The sequence below is a fragment of the Phoca vitulina genome, unplaced genomic scaffold (genome assembly GCF_004348235.1).
Source record: "Phoca vitulina isolate PV1807 unplaced genomic scaffold, GSC_HSeal_1.0 scaffold6, whole genome shotgun sequence".
In the NCBI taxonomy this organism is placed as follows: Eukaryota; Metazoa; Chordata; class Mammalia; order Carnivora; family Phocidae; genus Phoca; species Phoca vitulina.
Window position 1 is genome coordinate 61,661,128 of NW_022589709.1, and position 11,815 is coordinate 61,672,942.

The following is an 11,815-nucleotide window of genomic DNA, read 5'->3' on the forward strand; positions in this document are numbered from 1 at the left end:
GTTCTTCACGATGTGTCAAGAAGATCCCACAACTTGCTGGACCCTTTGGTTATTAAAAAGCCAGGTGAGAAGATGTCCATCGACAGATGAATGGATAAAGAAGATGTGGTATATATATACAATGGAATATTATGCAGCCATCAAAAGGAATAAGATCCTGCCATTTGCAACGACCTGGATGGAACTGGAGGGTATTATGCTGAGCGAAATAAGTCAAACAGAGAAAGACATGTATCATATGACCTCACTGATATGAGGAATTCTTAATCTCAGGAAACAAACTGAGGGTTGCTGGAGTGGGGGGTGGGGTGGGAGGGATGGGGTGACTGGGTGATAGACACTGGGGAGGGTATGTGTTCTGGTAAGCGCTGTGAATTGTACAAGACTGTTGAATCTCAGATCTGTACCTCTGAAACAAATAATGCAATATATGTTAAGAAAGAAAAAAATAAGAAGAAGAATGTAGCAGGAGGGGAAGAATGAAGGGGGGGAAATCGGAGGGGGAGAAGAACCATGAGAGACAATGGACTCTGAAAAACAAACTGAGGGTTCTAGAGGGGAGGGGGTTGGGAGGATGGGTTAGCCTGGTGATGGGTATTGAGGAGGGCACGTTCTGCATGGAGCACTGGGTGTTCTGCACAAACAATGAATCATGGAACACTATATCTAAAACTAATGATGTAATGTATGGGGATTAACATAACAATAAAAAAATTAAAAACAACAAACAAACAAACAAACAAAAAAGCCAGGTGAGTCCACTTAAAACTCTAATCACATCCTTATCTTCCACCACCTAAGGCTTGACCCAGGGTTCAAGGACCTTCAGAGTCAGCTCTTTCACTCTTCCTCCTCTTTCTCTTTTAATTCACTGGGTTGGAGATCACTAGGTGGGAAGGTAGAATTGCCTGTGTGACTGGTCTTCCTTTGGCTCTGTTTGGTGCCCTCTGTGGCTGGACTCTGCCAAGGTGATGCCCTCTGCATTGTAGATGGTGAGTGAGGTTTTCTCTTGGTACTTCTCGGAATCACCTTGGCCCCCTCTGAAGCTAAGGACCTCTTTCAGCCTCTTCTTCACTTAATGTTTATGTCCCTCCCCCCCACTCCACCCAGAACAGCAGGAGCTAGTTAAGCAATCCCTGTGAGGCTGTCGTCTCTGGGTCTGCTGATGCTGGGAGGGGAAATGGATATAAAGTGGGAAAGATGATTAAGGGCAGCCTGGAATCCATAAGCTTGAGATGCAACTCCACAAGAACAGACAGAAACCTGGGTTCACTCTTGTTGCCTCTGACCTTGATGATGAGGGTATCCTGCAGAATCTGGGGCTCATCAGCACAGACCTAAGCACACTCACTTGGACCAGAACTTGGAGGAGCTAAAGGAGGATCCAGGGGACCAAAGAGCAGTTGCAGGCCCAGGTGCACCCCAAGGTGCTGCTTCCCTACCACCCTCCAAATCTCTCAAGAATCTTCCTTGTGGGGGCACCTGGGTGGCTCAGTCGTTAAGCGTCTGCCTTCGGCTCAGGTCATGATCTCAGGGTCCTGGGATCAAGCCCCGCATCGGGCTCCCTGCTCATGGGAAGCCTGCTTCTCCCTCTCCCACTCCCCCTGCTTGTGTTCCCTCTCTCGCTGTGTCTCTCTCTGTCAAATAAATAAATAAAATCTTTAAAAAAAAAAAAAAAAAAAGAATCTTCCTTGTGGTCCACTCTATCTGGAAACATACAAGAAAGTAAATCCTAGGAAATGTTCCACCTAGAAAGTTGATAAATTAAAAAGTCACCACACATTGGATAATCTATTTTAGGCAAGGTGGTCTCATTGGTAAGATGACATGTAAACAGCAACTGAAGTGAGGGATTAGGTCAAGAGAATAAATGAGAGATGACCAAGATATGCAGAGGCCATAAGGTAATAATATCAGGAGGAGTATTCTGGAGAATACTGGAGCCAAAGAAAGGGCAAGACCCAGGTAAGTGTCAGGAATAGTTGGAACTAAGAACTCAACATGATCATGGCTTTCTCCCTGCCATTCTGTTTCTCTCTGTCAACTTCATGCTTTTTAAGACTGGTTTTCTTCATCTGGTTGAAACACAGTCACTGAGAGCATTTAAGTTTTATGTCTTATAAGTTCAGCCACCAGAGAGAAACTGTCTGCATGTTTTCCGTGATAGCTATCAAAAAATTGGGGGAAAATTAGTCACTGGCCTAACTTGGGTTAGTTGTCCATCCTTGGACCAATTATGTCATACCAAATGATGGGCTATGGTATTAATTATCTGTTCCTGCATAACAAATTACTCCAAAATTTAGCAGCTTTAAACAATAATGAACATCTATTATCTCACACAGTTTCTGTGCAACAAGAATTTAGGAGCAGCTTAGCTGGGTGGTTCTATCTTTAGCTGGGGCTGGGGAATCGCTGATGAAGTTGCAGTCATCTGAAGACTTGACCAGGCCAAAGGGTCCACTTCCAAGGGGACTCACTTACATGCCTGCTAAGCTACTGCTGGTTGTTGGCAGGGGACCTCCATTCCACATGTGGACATCTTCATAGAGTTGCTCTAGTGTTCTCACCACAAGGCATATGGCTTACCCCAGAGTGAGTACTCCAAAGGAGCAAGACAGGAGCGGTAATGTTTTCTTTCTTTAAAATAATTATTTTAGGGGCACCTGGGTGGCTCAGTTGGTTAAGTGTCTGCTTTCAGCTCAGGTCATGATCCCAGGGTCCTGGGATCTAGAGCCCTACGTCAGGCTCCCTGCTCAGCGGAGGGTCTGCTTCTCCCTCTCCCTCTGCCCCTCCCCTGCTTGTGCTCTCTCTGTCTCTCAAATAAATAAATAAAATCTTTTTAAAAATTATTTTATTTTTTTTTTCATTTTTGAGGTATAATTGCCTTCCAACAAAAAGCTCTAATATTTTCTCTGATCTGGATATGGAAGTCATATTCTGTTTTTCTTTGATATCCTAATAATTACATAGGTAAGCCCCATTCAGTGTAGGAGGAGACTGCACAAGTTTGTGAAAACAGGAGGTGAGGCTCATTGGAGGTAAGCTGCAGGGCTGGACACGGGACACTTTAATTTGCACAGCCTGCTTTAGGTTTCCAGTCTTTGTGGCCAGAGTGGAAATGGAACATAAATTCATGTTGAGAATATTCAACTCCCTTGAGTGAACAGGTTACTATTTGCATGGAGAAGGTGAAAGAGAAGTTTCTAGAAAAATTAGGGGAAGAGTTCTGGGGGAAAAATTACTAGTCAGAGTGTTAATAACTCTCTTGTTCGTACCGTGAATGCACTTATTTGCTAACTCTTGGTACACTACATCTCAACTGTTCATTTACAAATATTTCTCTTTTACTAGGTTCTGAGATCTCTTCCTTTGTATTTCCATCTAGGTCACCAAGTACACTGTCTGACACAAAGCAGATAACCAAAAATGTATGAATTTAACTGAACTAAACAGACAGAGGATATGAGCAAAGTTTTTAAATAATTAAGGGTATGGTTAAGGTGAACATAAAATTAACATCAAATCTCAGACTAGAAGACACTTCCTGACACTTGAAAGACATGCCCTTTAGGAGAAATGAATTAAAGGCTGATGAAATTTGTGCCTTCAAAAGGTAGAACAAGCTAAAGGATAAATAATTCACATGTTAAATATTAAATAAGCAAAAGTTTATTAAATAAAAGAGTATTAGTTAGGACCTTTATTTGTTGGTGCAAGAAACAGGTGCCCAAAGAAACTTGCTTAACAAAAAAAATGAGTGGATTTGTTGGAAAATAATTGGAGTAATTAATGGAATCCAAGAGGTGCCAGATCCTCAAGAATAGAACCACCAACTGGAGCACAAAAGGAAACCCAGAGATTCTTCTCCTTTTGACCTTGATCTCTGCCCCTCTCTCCACATCTGCCTCACTTCCTCAGTGCAGACCTGCTTTCTTGTTTGCAGTCCACACGTCCTTAGGAACAGTTACCAAGTTAGTAGCGTTTACAGTGTAGCCACTTAGAGAGAGATGATTTGTTCCTCTCAGTTCCAGTTTCAAAAGTCCTGGGGATCAATAGACCTGTGTGAGGCCAGATGTCCTCAAGACCAACTGATCATGCGTGGGAACAGTGTCACAACATAGGAATTTTGTAAAACCTTCTGTAACCCTAAAAATTGGACAAAGGGATGAGGGCAATGCTGGGAAAATAGTTGCTGGGTAGATGAAACAACAGGTATATATTCAATGAAGATTTAGATAAGTTAAGGGATGGCATATTCATCATAAAACATGAAGGTTGTTCAAGGTCCAACAACAGTCCCTGGAGTTTGATAAGAAATCACAAGCTAGTCTTAATGGCACCGTAAGATTGGCTGGAATCTTGGCTTGACACAAAGTAGCATTTCTCATGCTCCAGTCATTTTATCACCTCATCAGCCTGGCTACAGCAAAAGCACTGCCTTCACAGCTACATCTAATGAAAAGGGTTTAATTAAGATTGTAATTTCCTTTGCTGACGTGTTGAGGAAGGTTTCAGAAAAGATAAACTACAGATTATAGCTTTAACTACATTATTTAGCCATAAGGGAGGATTCAGAGGCTTTTATAACACATACCTCCTTCTAAGATTTTGGTGACAACAGTAGATTTGCTAATAACTGACTTCAGCATCTGGGAGTTTAATGCTTCTGTTTAAATTCAAATGTCTTTTGATGCTACCTACTCTTTTTGTTTTGTGTACTTTGGCAAAAAAGAAAGTGTTCTTTAAAAGGTGTAAAAACTGCCATTACAAACGTTGCTATTATCATAAAATAGAAAACAAAACTACTGAGTGTGAAGGTGTAGAAGATTACGTTCCTGATCGTTTTAGAAGGAAGAGAAATTATGATCAGAGTGAAGTTATCTCTGCAAAATGTTAGTATCTTAGTCTGGGCTGCTATAATGAAATGCCAGAGACTGGCTAGCTAATAAACAACAGACATTTATGTCTCACGGTTCTGAAGGCTGGGAAGGCCGAGATCAAGCGCCGGTAGATTCAGTCAATATCTGGGGAGAGCTGACTTCTTAGTTGGCTGTCTCTTTGCTGTAACCTCTCAGGGCAGAAGGAGTGAGGGAGTTTTCTTGGGTCTCCTTCATAAGGGCAGAAATTCCATGTATGAGGGCTTTTGTAACCTTATCACCTCCCAAAGACCCCATCTCCTAATGCCATCATCTTGGAGATTAGGATTTCAACATAGGAATTTTGGCAGAACAGCCATTCAACCCATAGCAGTTACTATGAAATGGATGGCTTCTAATCAGCAGGGATATTGTTTGAGGGTGGTAGGTGGACTATGAAGAACGAAGACTACTCTTAACACCTTCTTCAACACACCCAAATCCAAATATTCCATTTTATTATTTATCATATTCCACATTCACCACTTTTTAGATAGCACCACGGAAGTCAGCATTACAATCAGGGAGACACGATCTCAACAGCGTCAGTGTTGTCTGCTCATTTCTGCCTTTGTGTGGGCTGACGGAGAAGGAAGCATAAACCAACCTCCTCCGCTCCCTGTTGGATTGGCTTGCTCGCTTTTGGCCCCTGGCTTCCAAGTTTCCTGGCTTCAGGCTTTTTCACACTGCTGGGACTATGATTTATGCTCTCAGTTCTTCCCATCAACGTTTAGGCTTCATCTGCAGCCTTGTCATTCATTCACATGGTTTCCACTTTGAGTTCAAATGTGGATGTAATGATCTCAAACTCACCAATGCCAATGTTTACTGCCTGTTATCATTATGATTCTATTTCCTTTAAATAATCAGTGGTCAACTCCTGAAAGTGAGTTCTATACATTGTGGCAGATTTACATTTTTTCTATCTTCTCTTTTTCGATATTTCATTATCAAAATGTCACACATTTTGTAAAATCTGTGTGTTCCCTCCACTTATAATTTTTTAAAAATGAATGATAGACAAAGTAAATGTACTTTAAGTTTCTGGGTAATTACTCCACCCAGTGTCTATAGATGAGAAAAATTATAAAGCTTTTGTCAGTCATACAGAGGGACAGACAACCCAAAGGGGGATAGGACCATTAAATTCTGTAAGACTCTACACAAAGATGCGGAGACAGAGTCCCAAACAAAACTAGAATTCACTTGTTTGGGCCTGCCCAGAATTAGTCATTTGTCAGCCTGATTATATAGTAATCAAAAGCTTAGCAGTAACAAATTACATAGTGTTAAGAAATCCTTCAGATGGATTTGTCCCTAAATTCAGGGCTTTCGTTGTGTCATTATTTTTGTAGCATTTATGTTGTGGTTTAAATTAATACTTCACTATGTTCTATGTTTCCTTTTTAAACCCGTTCCCCCAAATCCCTCCAAAACACTTTTTGAGTTAAGAGTTTGTCCATGGAACAAAGTGAGTTCGAAACAACATTTGTTAAATGAATCAATATAAATAGGACAAAATTATAGATCCTTTAAGGGTTCTTAACTTTTTTTGTGTCCAGACCCTTCTGGCAGTCTAATGAAGCCTATGGATCCTTCTCAGGATAGTGCTTTTAATGCATAGTATAAAATACATAAGATTACAAAGGAAATCAAATATATTGAAGAAACACAGTATTTTTGAAAACTGAAATAAAAGAGCACACGAGTGTATTGATTCATTAATTAAATGATCAAGCCCAATAACTACCATAATTTCACAGTAGTGATGACTATAATGATACTTTGAGATATCTGTAACAACCATAATGAGATACGTAAATATCTGAAATTTCTATCGGCGACAGCGTCTGTACTAAGGTTTTCCACCTCCGGATGTTGCCAGCATCTGTTCCATGACCCTGAGTTTTTGTCCTTTCTTACCTGGACCCCAAGGTAAACCTACTTGTGCCCAGAGTCTCTCAAAGTCTCTCCTGAAAGTTGACGCTTGATACTTCTGCTCTTTGCTTTTCATTGCCTGTAAGCAATTTTCAAAAGCTCCCCTATTCCTCCTCTCTCCAAAGGAACAAGTGATATTTCAGACAAGTCAAGGAATATTTATTTACCACCCTTTCCCCACCCCTCCCAATCAACACAATCTTAAAGACAAACCACTGTGTGGTTTAGGTTTCTTGGACAACACCATCACCTTATTTATTTGGGATTCATTTCCAGTCATTCTGGTTTCAGAATCTGAGAATTTCTGTTGATCCTGCCCATCTGTGCTTGTTGATGCCATAGCTCCGAAGTTGTGCTGTAAGATAGACATCAGTCTGTCATCTAACTGGTTGGAATGAGGGTTCCAGCCGCTCCCTGACTTACTGGGCGGCCACCAACATCTTAATGCCAAATGTCGAGGGGTCGGTAGGTGGCAATTACACTTTCAGGCAAAGCTCAAAACAAACCCTTTTATCTAAGACCTGATCCCACTTTAAATATCATAGATATTCCCGGGGTTCAATTCTGAGCAGTCCTCCCTTCTCTCTATAACCTTTAATAATGCCCAGGCTTGGTTTTTCTGGGTTCTTCATTCCATTTCCTGTTTGCTTCTCTGGAGAGCTGGCTCTTCCATTTTGTGTTGTCTTTCTGTTGGCTGGCATACTATCATGAATAGACAGTGTGATGGTTCATTTTCTGTGTCAACTCGGCTAGGCTGGTATTCAGATGTTTGGTCAAACATCAGGCTAGATGTTGCTGTGCTGGGATTTTTTAAGATGTGATTAACATTTAAATCAGTACACTTTGAGTAAAGCAGATTACTGTCCATAATGTGGGTGGGCCTCATCCAACTGGCTGAAGGCTTTAACAGCAAAGACTGAGGTCTCCCAAGGAGGAAGGAATTCTGCCTCCAGACTGCCTTATGGACTCTTCCCTGGGTCTCTAGCCTGCTGGCCTGACCTGAAGATTTCACTCTTGCCAGCCTCCACAATTGTGTGAGCCGTTTCCTTAAACTGTCTCTCTCTCTTTCCATCCTAATGGTTCTGTTTCCCTGGAGAACCTGACTAATTCAGATTCACTGTTCTTTGTTTGGGCTTCTCCCACTCACATGGGATTTGGACCTGTCACATCTGCCCATCCCCAAATGATTTTCTTTCATTTCTTAGAATTTTGCACATTTCATTTTCCAGTAGCCCTTGCTGGCCCCAACTCTACAGCAGAATCAGTGTTCTCCTTACCTCCTCACATTGTTTCTGATTTGCCTCAGTCTTCACACCATCTTGAGCTGGGGAGGTCCCAGAAAGTCTCATGCCAGAGTCTGGCTGTGAGAGGAATCTTGTTCCTTCTAAATATACCTCTAAATGCTCTAACCATGTCATTAATCCTAATTACTAGAATAGAGATAGTTTCCCTGGTAAATGAATCGATTCACAATCTGGTTTTCAATCTGCTTCTTGTGAATTTGGTTAGTGGGAAGTAGTCATCCAGGACTAGGGCATTTATGATTGAAGTAATGAAACTGAATTTTCAGCACCAGCAAGGTGGAGGACCATGGTGAATTCAGTTAAGATACTTATGTTAGTTTCCTAGAGTGGCTATAACAAATCACCTCAAATTTGGTGGCTTAAAACAACAGAAATGTATTCTCTCACAATTCTTGAGGCCAGAAGTCCAAAATCCAACACTTTTCTCCAGAGGCTTTAAGGAAGAGCCCTTCTTTGCCTCTTCCAGCTCCTGGTGACTGTTGGCATTCCTTAGTTTCCTCAGCTTGTGGTCCCATCACTGCAAACTTTGCCTCCGTCGTCACACCCCTTCTCCTCTGTTTATCTGTCTCAAATTTCCCTCTGGATTTCTCTTGTGTTGCCATTTAGGGCCCACCCAGATAATTCAAGGCAATCTCATCTCAAGGCCACACTCACAAATTCTGGAGATTAGGATGTGGACAGACCTTCGGGGAGCCATTTTCAACCTACCACACACAACACCCTTTTGCAACAACTACCTCCCTCTTTGACTTTTCTTAACTGCAAGAGCACTTTCTAATAAAAGTTCTATCTGAAAAATGCAGGTGGAGTTTTTCAAAATAGGCCAATATAACATAGAAAATATACACTCCACAGAATGGGGTCAGAGAAATATCCTATCAGATCAGAAGTTTTACATCCACATTCTAAGCAGATTTCTTTGCAGATTTAATGATATGAAGCAGAGATTCTGTTAAGAAATGGACCTTGATAAAGCTTGCCATGCAAAATGCATCAAAACAAGGTCTAAAAGACAAGAGTGTTCATCATTTGACTTCTGGTGGTCCTAATTATTCACAACATAATGAAATCCAAATGTATAATTTCAGATTCAAGATGAGATTGATGCTCTAGTAAAACAGATGTTTGTAACACTATTAACATGTTGGCTAGAAGTACAGGAAAGAATTCAGAACTCGTGATTTATTAATAATTGGCAAAAGAATTGACATTTACCAAGTGAAAAACACCAATTGTTATCAGTACCTGTGATCATATTCAATGAAGGTTATGGCTCTGCCTTGAAATATTACTTTAAAATGTTTTGAATGTGAAAATCTGATTTCCATATCCCACTCTTGTTGACTGATGCCTGTACTAGTGAATTCTCATATCCTTGGGTTATGTGCATTAGCTTCCACTTCAGTTTGGGGGAGAAAGTTATTTTTCTGTATACATGGCTTCCCCAGAAGATTGCTTTGGTGATTAAAGGGTGCTGTTGGTCAAGACACTGAGGAAGCATATACATTTTTTTCTGATAGTAAAAGCAATAGCACTTTAGGAAGAATTACTAGTGAGAAAGTGCTCTGACTAAGCCTTCACAGATGTTTGCCTTTTTTGGCTATTATTTTGGGTTCACATTATCAGCAGGAACCAGAAGTGTGATTCTCTTTTGACCGTCAATTTTAGCAGGAAATGTACACTGAAGAAGCATGTGGATGGGGGAAATAGGATAGAAAATACCATAGAAGCAATGTAATCAACATGCTCAATGAAAGATCTTTCCTTATTTTAAAATATCCCTGGGTCTTTATTTTAATCCCACAGCAAAACTGCACTCTCAGACTTCTTGGTTTAGAGAAGACACAAAGGGTGGTCTGTGTTTGGGCAGGCTTTCTTGGCACACAACAGAAAACACTACACAGGGGAAAATATACTCTATGTTAGGCCAAGTGACTGGCCTACTAGTTTAAGGATGAGATGAACTATATTTCTCCTTTGATTGAAGCAAATTAGGCTTTGTTATTAAACATGATGGTTATCTTTAAACATCCAGCCCATGGTTTTCAATATTTTATTTTTAATGTCACCAGAATTTGTATTGAAGACAAGACTATTTTCTTACAGTGTAACTCATTTTTATAGCTCTCAGAACATCAAACATCTTTGAAATGACAAAAGCTAAGAAATACTTCTTTGTTCTCTTATTTTTAATTTTTTAATGCATCAAATGTCCTTTGGGCTTGTTTTTTTTTTTTTTTTCTTGACTCTACCTGAAGGTAATATGCACACTCAAGTACTAAAAGAAGTTGTTGTAAATATGTCCACACTTGTAGTTTCAATCAAAAGAAAGAAACCTCTGAAAAGGATTATAGTGTTCCAAATTTTCTTACCAAGAAGAAACATTGTATGTGTTCCAAAGTCATGTTAGTTACCTATTACAAAAGCCTTATCAAGCTAAATATCTTGTGAATCTATATCTATATTTCCATCTGTATATCTGTATCTATATAACATTTGGTGTATTGACAGACTCTTATCTGCTACATCAGCAATTCAAATTTGTGCTTATATTTAAGCAACCCAGCGTGCCAACTAAAGGGTTAGTGCTGTCATTTCAGTTTAATGTACGAGGTGGTGTTAGTGGTTTGGAATGGGGAGAGCAGAATTTCTGGATGTCAACATGCTCAGATGATTAGCTCCTCAAAAAAAGATTCTGGGTAGCTATCACACTAGGTTGAAATGATAAGTTTATAAGATTATAATCCACAATTATTGTCATGAATCTTTCTAATTCTCTTTCCAGTATAAAAACATACCCAGGAATCAGGAGATTAAATAGTGTAATAAAAAGAGTATGGTCTCCTCTGGCAAGGGAAACAAAAGCAAAGTTAAATTATTGGGACTATACCAAAATGAAAAGCTTTTGTGCAGTGAGCAAAACCTTCAACAAAATAAAAAGGCAACCTATTGAATGGGAGAAGATATTTGAAAGTGATATATCCAATAAGGGGCTAATATCCAAAATACATAAAGAACTCAATACTCCCTCCCCAATAATCCAATTAAAAATGGGCAAAGGACCTGAATAGACAGTTTTCCAAAAAGACATACAGATGGCCAACAGACACATGAAAACATGCTCAACGTCACTAGTCTTCAGGGAAATGCAAATGAAACCACAATGAGATATCACTTCACACCTGTCAGAGAGGCTAAAATCAAAAATGTAAGAAATAACAAGTTTTGGCAAGGATGTAGAAGAAAAGAACCCTCGTACACTGTTGGTAGGAACACAAACTGGTGCAGCCATTGTAGCAAACAGTATGGAGGTTCCTCAAACAATTAAAAATAGAAATACCATATTCCACTACTGGGTATTTAAACAAAAAACCCACAGAAACACTAATTTGAAAAGATATATGCACCCATATGTTTAATAGCAGCATTATTTCCAATAGACAAGATATAGAAGCAGCCCAAGTGCCTATCCATAGATGAATGGATAAAGAAGATGTGGTATAGATATACAATGGACTATTACTCAGCCTTAAAAAAAAAAATGAGGGCGCCTGGGTGGCTCAGTTGGTTAAGCGACTGCCTTCGGCTCAGGTCATGATCCTGGAGTCTCCGGATCGAGTCCCGCATCGGGCTCCCTGCTCAGCAGGGAGTCTG